Raw genomic sequence first — 11696 nt, forward strand, 5'->3', positions numbered from 1 at the left:
TCTAGCAAAAAGGGAGTTAGTTGAGTTTACCAATCTTTCATGAAGAACTTCTTTGTTAAAAGAAACTTTAAGGACCAAAATGAGAAGATTTCTTAAATGTATTTATATAGTTACTGTTGTATCTAGAAATGCTCAGTGCTATAAATGACCCGATTTAAAAGCCTGACAATTGTCAACCATCTCACATATATTTCATCTGACAGAGACTCACAGATAACAGTGACCTATGATAGGAACCACTCTGTATGTGGTCAAAAACAGGGGAGAATCATACTTCAGGAGGTCAGCAACAGAGACAGTAATTTTCTTTAGAGTACTCTTATTTGAAAAACTGAAATCATCCACTGCATCTGGAAACACTGACTGTTATAGTGCTTACAGACTAAAAAATCATCCATGGATCCCGTGAAATGTACTCATTTCTTGGCTTTAACATTCATTTTGCTCCCTCTCCCCTCCCTTTACAAAACAGAAGAATGTTTGCAGTGCAATACTACAGATTCACTTGTTGAAAGCAAGACTAAATAGTTTTCACTACCAAAGGAAGCCTGCAGAAAGACGGTGAATTTGTAAGTTGCTTACTTGCTTCGTCCCTTCCCAGTAAACTACAAAACACAGCTACATCCCAGACAGCTAACCCGCCTAACACATTGCTTACTGTCTGGCAAAATAAACTTCACCTTCTGCTGAACACTTCTCCTACTCAATGACTAGAGCTTTAGGCCAGAGATCATCATAAATACCTGCTAAAAGTGCTTTATATACATACATACATACATACGCACAAACAGCTTTTAGGAGCACATCACCACTTTCTTGTTTCAAATCTAATCCCAACAACAGAAAAAAAGAAATCTCACAAATTTTCAGGGCAATCACGTAGCAGTTAAATCCAGAGAGTGCAAGAAGACATTTGTTTCCCCTTTCTTAAATACTGCTAGAGAACATATCACTATGTCTAATCTGCCCAGCGTCAGTATTTCTTACTTCACTTCTTGCACTAAGGTAACATGACCTGGTCATGATGTTACTGGTATTGTAAACCTTTCTAATGATGTCTTTTACACCCATTTTAGGGTACGTAAGTCGTAGAAGTTAATAAAGACTTTATCGGAAATCATTATAAAAACATTAAGATACTTGTCAAAATTTTTATGAATGGGCATCTTTTCACCTTACAGATGTAGCTGCCATTTGGAACAATTTCAGAGCAGAAGGCTGATCAGCCTCATATCCCAGTTCACTCACACAGATATCACAACAGCTTCACGCATTAGTAATATCATATGATATGAAGAAATTATTTTGTTTTCCAGACATTTTGCAGGCACCTTGACTTTTGTTTGGGTTTTTTTTTCTCCCCCCAGTGCAAGAGATCTAGACAGTTTATATTTGATAGGCTGTTCATAAATTATACCCTACTGCTGTCTGCAGGTTGGAACTTCTTCCCACAGAGACTTCATTTTATCATCAGACTGTTTAATTCTGTGCTTATAAAAATGTCATCCTAGTCATAAGGGAAGAATTAGACAGTACTGTCTTAAAAGTTTTCTGCACAAACTGTGACAAGATGCAGATACTGTAATACTAATACACCAGTAGAGTATATCAGTTGCAGGATCAGGCCAATATATATATACTCCCTTAAAAAGCTATGTCTTGCTGTTTTCCAAAGTGCAATGAAATCATGAAGTAATATAAATTAGTAATACATTAACTATATTACAGTATTCGCACTTTTACCTTCTGATACCATAGCCTTGACTACATTAACACACTGATAATATCATAAGAGTACACTAAAAGTCATTTCTGAGCAAAACCAATATCAGTCTCTATATTATCTCCCAGAGTAAAATTCTGACAGTATGGAAGAAGATATCAGGAGATTCTAACCCTTCTGCATGTTGTGCTTTCCACCGTCTTTCTAAACAACAGTGAATTTCCCCTTGGGACACACTTACAATCAAGTTCTGTGAAAACATATTAAGGATTTTTCCAGATATTTTATCCAACTTGCTGAATGATATATGTAAAATGTCCCTCTATGCAGTCAGGGGAAGACAATTTAATCACTTACAATACTGGAATACTCACATAATTTATTGTATTTTAATTTGTACAATAATTTGTAATTTAAATAGGTTAAACCTATGTCACTTGCGTAGTTTATGGCATTATTGCTGATGTATAAAACATTCTGTTCTATGTAGATGATGAAAATATTGTATATTTAAAATGTATATAGAGTACAAATGAGCTAAACAGATGGAGTTGTGTTTTTAACTTCACTGGATATTACTGAAATAAAGTAACTAACAGCATTTGTGTAAATGAAAATAAATCTCATGAAAATCTGAATGGATTTTCTTTTGTTAGACAGAAGTTTGTGCTTGGCATATAACTATATATATATTCCAGACAATGGCTGTGTTTTGCTGACATGGCCTGTCAATAGCTATATCTCAGCTCTTAAAAACCAGTGAGTTAAATGTACGAACTCAATACTAGTTCAAGGGTTTATGCATAGGTTCCAATACACAGAAGCGAAAAAGAAAATAAATTAAAAGAAAAAAAATATTTCATGAATCTCAGTACTCCAGGAAATAGTATTTTCCCAAAAGTATTTCTGTCAAAAAAACAAACAAATTAAAGTGCAAGTTAATCACAATATTGTTCCTTCACTTAAGCCCTGCAACCTGATAAAAGCAGACACCCATGTCTACTTACATCCATGGAGACTTTGTGAGACTTCACTTGTCTCACAAATGTCTCACATTTAAACACTCAGTTATGCAAATCAGACTGCAAGCCAACAGCGTCAATCTATTTCATCATAAATGATGCTGGTTTGAAAGGCAGCTATCATTAAAATGCCAAACAAAGGCACAAAAAAGCACTTACTTTAAATAAAACATATCTATTTCTCTGTTAGATCCACTTAAGAATCTTCAAAGTAAAAAATATTTCCAATGGCATTTACTTCTCATTCCTTGTCCCATTCATTTAATATAAAAGACATTGTTAAATTTGGACAAGAAAGTTGGACATCTCGGTTTCACGTTTAGAGCCTCCGAACAACAGCAGTATGTTTATTTATCAAAGACGTTATACAAACATTACTATTTCTTATTTTACTTTTGTTACTTCACACACAAAAATGTATTTTATATTGCAGCCAAAATCAAACCAAAGTTAATCCCAAATTATGCTAAATAATTAAAGTGGTTTTCATAGATTAAGACTCACTCCATCAAGCTACTCCATACACACAGGTCTCCATTTGTAATATTTACAATGGGACAACAGCCCACAGAGCGGTCCTCACCAGAGGAAGACTCTACAAAGATCCTAGTCACAAAAAACATCACAAATTTCTAGCCACAGATGCAGAAGACAATCCCACTTTGCTTTTCCCCCAAAATACTAGAGCACAACAAACCCTTCCTCCCCATTAGTAAATTTTAAAATGTTTTACCTAAACCCATACACTAACAATCGATACCCTGAACTTCACTATTTGCAAATCTACATTATCGAACCTGTGGTGCAAAGAACCCATCTAGAAGTGAGCTAAACTGTTTTAGATGTACTGTCAGCGTATTTCACTAGAGTAATATACTCTTAGTATTCTCGTAGCTCAACTCTAACATTACTGGTACACAGAAGTTCTCAGCTGGAAGTAAGAACTACCAACCTCAATGGTTTTACAATGCCAGCTGTCTCTAGAATACACGCACGCTCCACAGAGCTTTAAATCCTCATACCAATAAATTTATATACACTGAACTGAGAAGGAAAATAATCTTTTGAGAAGCTACATAATAATGTTAGAGAAGTAATGTTCCTTCAGGTGACCAGTTCAGCCTGCAATATAACTTTTCACATTCTGAGTAATTTTTCTTCCAATTTTTTTTTTAACCATTGTGGTTCTTCAAGTAGCTACTTACCTACTTATGATTTGATTTCATAATCCATTATATTAGGGATTTTCTATAAATAGAATATGGTTGCAATACAGTAGAAATTAAACACACACAGACAAGAAGGACAATAACAGAAACACAGATTACATATACATCTGTTCTCTCAGGCCTCAGCCTGAGGAGCGAAGACAGAAAAAGTATACGTGCACATGGCAGCTAAATACAAGAGGTCAGCCTCATCTTTTTTAGCTTTATTCAGTTATATGAGCTCACCGACTAACGACATGGATATTTGGGGAAGAGGGGCATGTAGACATCCAGAAACAAGTACGAGGAAAATACTTTTGGAAACTGAATACACATGTACATTCAGTTGAATATTCATCAAGAAAGGCCGTGAGAACTGTTTTCAGGAAATTGTGCAATTTAAACACTAATTTTAGAGTTTTCCTTAATCACCACAACAAGAGCAGGGTCGGCCTGGCTCTGCTATGAATCTGTCTGTACTCTGTACCAGGAGTCTGCAGATCCCGTGAGATCCACAGGGCTCTACAGCTTCCCAGCACAGCCAAAGCTGCTGCAGATGACAGCTGTCACTGGACGCATGCACAAATCCCAGACACTGGAAGTGGAACACTGAAAAACTAACACTGCCCAAAGGTATGCAAACTTTTCACATAGCAGGATAGGTTTTAAATCCAGACTGGCCTATTAGTTTATCTAGTCCGATCCCGAGTACAGCCTAAGAACACCTGCAAAAACTGATCCAGGTTAGCACTATTTTTCCGCCTCTTTCCTTCACGAGGTATGCATCACCAAACTGATGGAGAACGACTGCAAGAGTTGTATCACTTACAAGGATGAAATTGGATATGGGCACTCCAAAATGTTTAAGCACGACAGGCCCAGGTACATATTCCTAGCAAGCTTGTAAAGTATTACTGAAATTTGTGAGTAAGTACAGCAAATAAACAAAGCAACCAAGATCCTACTCAAAAGAAAAACCATAGCCCTCTGTCATTTGTCTTTTCAGTACCAATGGTGTAGATGCTGCTCGTCAGTAATAAGACATTTCTCCCACCTAAAACTTCTTGGACCAGAGTGTCACATGTACGCAGAGAGATAGGTCATGCTCCAGGTAGACTTTCAAAGCAAGACTAAAGCTGTGATCACTGCATTCCACCTATCTACTTTTTTATTCATTGTGCAAAAGCCCTCACAGCTGCTCTGAACAGTTTACAAAAATGAAGTGATCAGAGAGATGATTTACATTTGCGACATAAATGTCTTCCCTTTTTATGAGCCAGCTTAATAGAGACATTGCTGCACTCATCCCAGCTGAGGCTTGGCAGGAATTCGGGGAGGAAAGAGGATGAAGAGTGAAAGTGTTTAAAGCTCGACTAATTTCTCCTCAACTCCTGCTGGTCCCTGCTGCCCTCCCAACCACTTCCAGCCTGGCACTTGTTAGCAGCTCCCGACGCTGCAGAAAGGTCCCTTGCAAAAGCTTCCTCCGAGCTGCTGAGAGGAGACTCGGAGAAGCGTTATTTAACACATAAAATTAAATTCAATAAATCTTCACGAGTCGGTACACTTCACCTATCTTACACCAGGAACAATGGAGACGCGGGCAGCGGCAGGATACGGCCGCCCGGTAGGACGGGGCCGCGGGGACACGCTGCCTGCCCGCCTGTCCGTCCGTCCACAGCTCCCCCGGCTCTTTGTGTGTCCGTCTGTCAGACGGCCCCGCTAGCAGCGCCGGCCCCATCCCCAGCTCCCCGGCGAGGCCTGCTTGGCCCCGCGGCTCCCGGCGCGCCGCGCGGGAGGCAGGCTCCGCCGGGGAAGCCCCGCCGCCGGCCGGAGGCAGCGGAAGGGAGCTCCCGGCGCCCCCCTGCGCGGCGGGGAGCGGGAGGGAGCAGGGCGCCCGCCGCCTCTCTCCTCATCCCCGGCCTCTCCGCCGCCGGGGCCAAGCGCGGCCCATGCGGGCGGGACGCGCCCGGCCGGGCCGCGCCGAGCCGCGGCCCCCCCTTCCCTTCCCTCTCCTCCTCCCTCCTTCCCTCCCTCCGCGCACCTCCCGCCGCGGCGGCGGCAGGCGGGCCCGGCCGGACCCGGCCAGCTCCCGCTCCCGCCCGCCGGCACTTACCGGCCGCAGAGCTGCGAAGAGAAGGCGGGCCGGGCCGGGGCGCGGCGGCAGCGGCTCAGAGTGCCCGTGCCGCGGCCCCGGGCATGGCGGGGCGGCGGCGGGGCACGGGGGAGGGGAGGCGGCGGCGGCGGGGGAGGGGAGGCCGAGGGGAAGTTGGCGGCGGCGGCGGCTTCTTCCTGCTCCGGCGGGGCGAGCGGCGCCTTCCCTCAGCCTCCTCCTGGCGGTGACAGCGACAGCCCGGCCAGAGCGCCGCCGCGCCGCGGTGCAGCATGGGAAACACGCCCGGAGGACCGGCGGGCGCCCGGGCGCGGCGGGTCCGCGGCGCGGCGAAGCGAGGAGGAGGAGAGGGGAGCCGGGCCGCGCCGCGCCGGGCGGGCCTCCAGCCAGGGCCGGGGCTGGACCGGGGCTGGGGCCGGGGCGGGCGGTGCCGGCGACCCGGGTTACGCGCGGGTCAGGAGGCCGGCGCGGCCGTGGGAAGCCCCGCCGAGCGGGCCCGGCCGAGCGCTGCCCTGTGCCGGCCCTGAGGGGAGGTGGGGCGGGACAGGCTCTTCGGTCGTGCGGGGTGGCCAGGCCTGGGGCGCTGCCGGAGGGGCTGGGGGGGAGTGCTTGGGGTGCCCCCCCCCCGCCCCCGGTGTCGTTCCGGCGGCCTCATGTCGGAGGAGAGGGGGCCGGCACGGCCGCGGTCGGTGCCGGGGAGGAGGCTGAAGTAAACCCCGACGCCCCTGAGCCCGGTTCCCTTCTCTCCACGCACCCCGCTTCTCTCGGGGGAGGCCGGGGCCTTCTAGGGCTGAGGGGTGCGGGCCCGGTGAAGGAGGCCCCGGTGCATACGGAGGTGGTGGCTGTGGGACCCCCGGGGCCTCCAAATCCATCGAGAAGTCCCGAGATGAGTTTTCTGCGCTGTAATCTCCGTGATCGTGATGTCCTTCATGATGCCACACAGTAAACAATTTGGAGAATTGCTAGAGGCCAAATCTTCAAGCCCTCGCGTTCCTTGGAATAGCTCTGCACCCGAACTGTCCGCGCCCTTACAGCTGTGGCTCTGCTTGGTCTCTCTTGCGCCTCTCAACTTCATCTCTTGTGGGGGTTACCAACATATCCACGTTTCTCTAAATAAAGTCTTTAGCCCAGTAACAGACTTAAACACGTGCTTAACTAAATTGCTTTATGTCACTTGCTTATAATTAAGCATGTGCTTAAGTGCTCTGCTGGATTGAAGCCAAAATCTGCATAAACTCTATGGGGTAAAATTTACCAGCTTCATTGGGCTTAGCTTTGTGAGTCATTCAATCAACAGCAGCCCAAAGCTTTTTGCTACAAGCTTAGTTATTCCCAGGTTGTCCTACAAGATCACCCTGTCTCCGCGGCAAGGCTTAAGTCCTTCGTTCAGGTCCTGTTAGAAGTGAGATGCATCTGCCTGGTGAGTCAGCTTTATGTAGGGTTTCTGGTTCCTTTAACGAGATGCATTAATAAGGTTCTGCATCCTTATGCAGGTCATAGGTTGTGCCATCCAGTTACAGTGTAATAAATTGCACTAAGAAGAAAATACTAGTGACATAAAGACCTAGTTTGAAGGTCTGCCCTGACTTTATGCAATGTGTATATTTCAAAAAAATTGCATCGAGTACTTGATCTGTATGAACAGAGAAAGGAGTTAATAAAATGTGGCTACATTTCATGCAGTCATCTACAGTTTTACATAAATACAAGGAGTGTCATTAACCTGCTTGCTGGATAAAATGGGAAACTTTTGTTTTCCAAAAATAGAGTTTTAGAAACCGAGGGAAGCTGTACATTTATGCAGCTTTGATTTTTTTTCTTCCCTTCAAAGACAATTAAATTGGTGAATTTATTCATTTTTACTTGTCAAAAAAAATCTTTTGAATTTCATTAAGTCTGAGCCAGGAAGCTCCACGCTAAAGCCTTATTTTAAAATACACTGAGGAATTAAAGCTTTCTGCAGGGTGAGCACAAGTCTTTCTCCAAGGACACATGAATTGGAACCTGCTTTTCAAAAAATTTTGTTTGGCAATTAACAGTGTAATATGAAGAAGAAAGACTGTCTTGTGTTTAAAGCAAAGAAGTAAGACTCAGCAGATTTGAGTTCTGTTCATTACTCTCCTACCATCCTTCTATGACCTTAATCAAGACATGCTCCAATTTTCCAACATCAGTTTGGGTTAGAGTGGAGTTTGTTGTTGTTTTAAGAGGAGCTGAGCACCTACAAATCGTCGAGTTCAGTGAGAATCTTACAGTGCTTTGTTCATCTGAAAGTCCCCCCCACCGAGGCAGGGGTAGCGAAGGAACACATCAGACCTCGGACCTTTACCTCTTTGCCACCCATATTTTCAAATGATGGTAGCTTCTCACCCAGTCACGCAGCTACGGCACTGACGTTCGTATTACACATTTAATACTGCGGTGTTTCTTTATTAATATTAGTGTTTGGACATAACAAAATGTAAAAGGAGTATATAAAGTCAGTAGCTTGAGAAGCTTAAAAGAGTACTTGCATTTTGACCTATTTTTTTTTCTTATGCCACTCTGTAAATAGCAGACAAACTCTGCTCTTCCCTAGGGAAAAATTTAATAGTCTTTAATATAGTCTTCCCTCTCCCTTATGAATTCCAGAAGTTGCCCACCCATGAGAAACCCTTTAAAAGGCAATGTGTGCACAGCGTAGAGCTGAATACATTTCAGTTTCCTTTTTTTAGGAGGGCTAAATAATGGAAAGTGAAAGGCACTTCTTTCCCGCCTCCCCTCTTTTTCTGTATAAATCCAGAAACCAAGAAAAATAGGAAGCACAAGTGGGCTATGTAGTAAAAAGAGTGGCTTTTGGGAACCATTGGAGAATATACGTGTGTTTTCAAGGTCTTAAAGAGGAAGTGGCTTCAGAAGTAACTGTGTAGAACAAGCAGAACCATCTCATTTGATCTCCTGCATTGCAAACTGAAGGATTTCCTTCAGAAATTTATGCATCAAGCCAGTATATTCCAGTGAAGCAGCAGGTGATCTGGAAAGATCCAGTCTGGGAATTTGAGAGGGAACTCCACCGGTTAGGTAGGTTTTTGAGATGACCACTTAGCCTAACTCTTGAAGTTATGCCTTCATATTTGTCCAAATTCATCTAGCCTGAGCTTCTAATCATTAGTTTTAGCTATTAGGTTTAAGGACTGTGTATCAGAATTTTTAACTCTTTTCCAGGTCTTGCTTTATCCTTGTAGCACTTTTTAAATCCCCTTCCAGTTTTTCAAAAAGCATTTTTTGTTTGTTTAAAAATACTGTTAGCGTGGGCCTACTGCTCAATCATTGAGCCCACAGACAGGTAAATCAATGAACATCAAGTGTAGCTTTTTCTCCCCTGATTCCATATCCACATAACCTTTTATCTGTGCCTTTGGAGTGGTGTACAAAGTCCAGTGATGTGGCTTGTCCTACTGACTCTGCCTGGGGTGAAGTTTTCTTGCTGCTTGTCTGTCCTTCCTTATGTAAAACAAGGATACATGTCCATCTTGTCCCCTTCCCCGTGCGGATGTCACACCTCACAGTTAATAGTCTCATTCCTTCAAACACACATGCTTTTCTCGAGTAAAAAGAAAGTCTGTTGAACTATTTATGTCTGTACATGGCTACAGGATCAGGACAAAGGAAAAGTGAAATGCAATCTGCATGTCAACAATATTTTTACTGAGTATTTTATAACCATGCTAAGTCTCAAAAGAAACAAGACAAGATTATCAGTGAAGAGTTCATGTCAGTAATTTATATATGGAGAACACTGCCCGAAAAATCTTTATGTTCTCAAAAAAAAGCTATTTGCAAACAGTTCAAGGTAAATCCAAGAGAAAGCATGGGGTATTAAGATGTGGAAATACACAATTCATCTTCCCAAACAATGCTAAACCAGCCTTTTTCTGTGTTTGTGGAATCATCAAACAATTGAAGTTAATAACTTTGGTGCAGGATGAGATTAACTTGACTTTGAGAGATAACAGATGTATTCTCCTCCACCCACTTGGGTTATTCTTTCAATGTGAAAATTATTTTAAGCTTTAGTCTCTGTGTTAACACCAGTCTACATGCTGGGCATGACCTGCAATTTTGCCTGGAAATCCTTTGACAAAAATTAGTACCAAATCATGACTGTATAAAGGAACAGTAATCATCATTAGGACTAAAACCAGGATGGAGAGAAAGAAGTAAATATAAACTGGTTTATTGTAAATAGCTTGTCGCCACAGAAGGGGAGATGATAAACACTGGTTAGCCCTCATCACAGATTTATGTCTCATTCCCTGTTCAGCCACAGAGCCAAACACATGTCGCTTCAAAAAATGCAAATATCCCATTGAATTAAATGGAGCTATCTGATATTGAATCAGAAAGAAAACTGAACATCGCCTTCAATTTCTCTCCTCCCCTCCTTCCTTGGACCACTAAGGTCACTGTAGCCCTGGTTAATACTAGTATGTGCCAGTGATACAATGAGCGATGCTTCAGAAATGCCTAGATGAATGCCTGACATTTCAACAGAGGGTGCAATCAGGGAATGATTGCTATTGAAAGCTAGAAAATGTTCTATTTTTTCAATTCAAATATTTCACCAGGGCTTTAACTAGCACAAATATTCAGTGCAGAAAATTAAACGAATCAATTGTCTGAGCATCCACTCACATTGTCTGTAAATTGCTCATTTTCATTTCAACATCCCTGATTGAATTTGTGGTTTAATTATTTTTTTTTTTTATAGCAGGCTTTCCATTCATGATCCCATGTAAGCCCGACTCAATCTGCATTGCTCTGTAGTGCCAGCAGATCAGGAATCAATCATAACGCTATCAGTCATGTAGGTGTACGGTATGCTTGTCCTGACATTAACTGATGCAGGGAAATGTGGTGATGCGGTATGTCTCAAAATACCTGTGCATCTGATGCTTGTAAACAAAAATAATTAATTATGGAAAATATTGGTCAGAAGGAGAGGGTGCATTAAAGTCACCTGGCTCTTTTCCTCGTTTCCGAAGTCTTTTCTGTTCCCAAATGTATTTTGAGGAGAACACTGTTCCACTTCCACCCGAGCCCTGAAGAAGTCTTCATATCAGATTAGTTTCTAATGCCACAAACGTGACTGACTTGACTCATTCATTTGTTTTACAATAATACAGCAGCTTGAAGTGCTTTAAAACCTGAGCTGAAAACAGCACAAAAATCCCAGAGAAAATGCAAAGTAATGGTTTGATGAGACATATACCTGTCTGAAAAGATAGCAAGTCAGTGTCAGTCAGGATGGTTTTGTGTAGACACAAGACATTCAGTTATCCGTAGTATGTTTGACTCAGTCCCACACGGCATTCCTATAAAATTAGCATTATAGATCTCCAGATTAAAAGAAATGAGGATGTTTAATTGCGCATGCTGAGATGCCTAATAGGCAGAAAAAGCAACAAAAATGATGATAATGTAGTACTCTGCCTAACATAAATTGTCAAATGACACAACGAGGCGGAATTTAGAGAATGAATTTTTCTGTCTTAAAACACACGTTACAAGCAGAGCAGAAAACCATCCACTCTTAACTTAGATTGGCTGTCTACCTAAGATATTTAAGTTGAATTAACTGCAGATGGGAAAGT

General features: G+C 42.9%; 1 protein-coding gene across 1 annotated transcript in view; it reads right to left on the reverse strand.

The window, feature by feature from the left end:
- The window catches only part of ZNF148 (zinc finger protein 148), a 41813-nt gene extending 35670 nt beyond the window's left edge, over nucleotides 1-6143 (reverse strand). The window contains 1 exon segment of the mRNA XM_068407817.1: nucleotides 6067-6143. The gene's annotated coding sequence lies outside the window, so the exon portion shown is untranslated.
- Between the last annotated feature and the right edge of the window lie 5553 nt (nucleotides 6144-11696).

The sequence above is a fragment of the Nyctibius grandis genome, chromosome 9 (genome assembly GCF_013368605.1).
Source record: "Nyctibius grandis isolate bNycGra1 chromosome 9, bNycGra1.pri, whole genome shotgun sequence".
In the NCBI taxonomy this organism is placed as follows: Eukaryota; Metazoa; Chordata; class Aves; order Nyctibiiformes; family Nyctibiidae; genus Nyctibius; species Nyctibius grandis.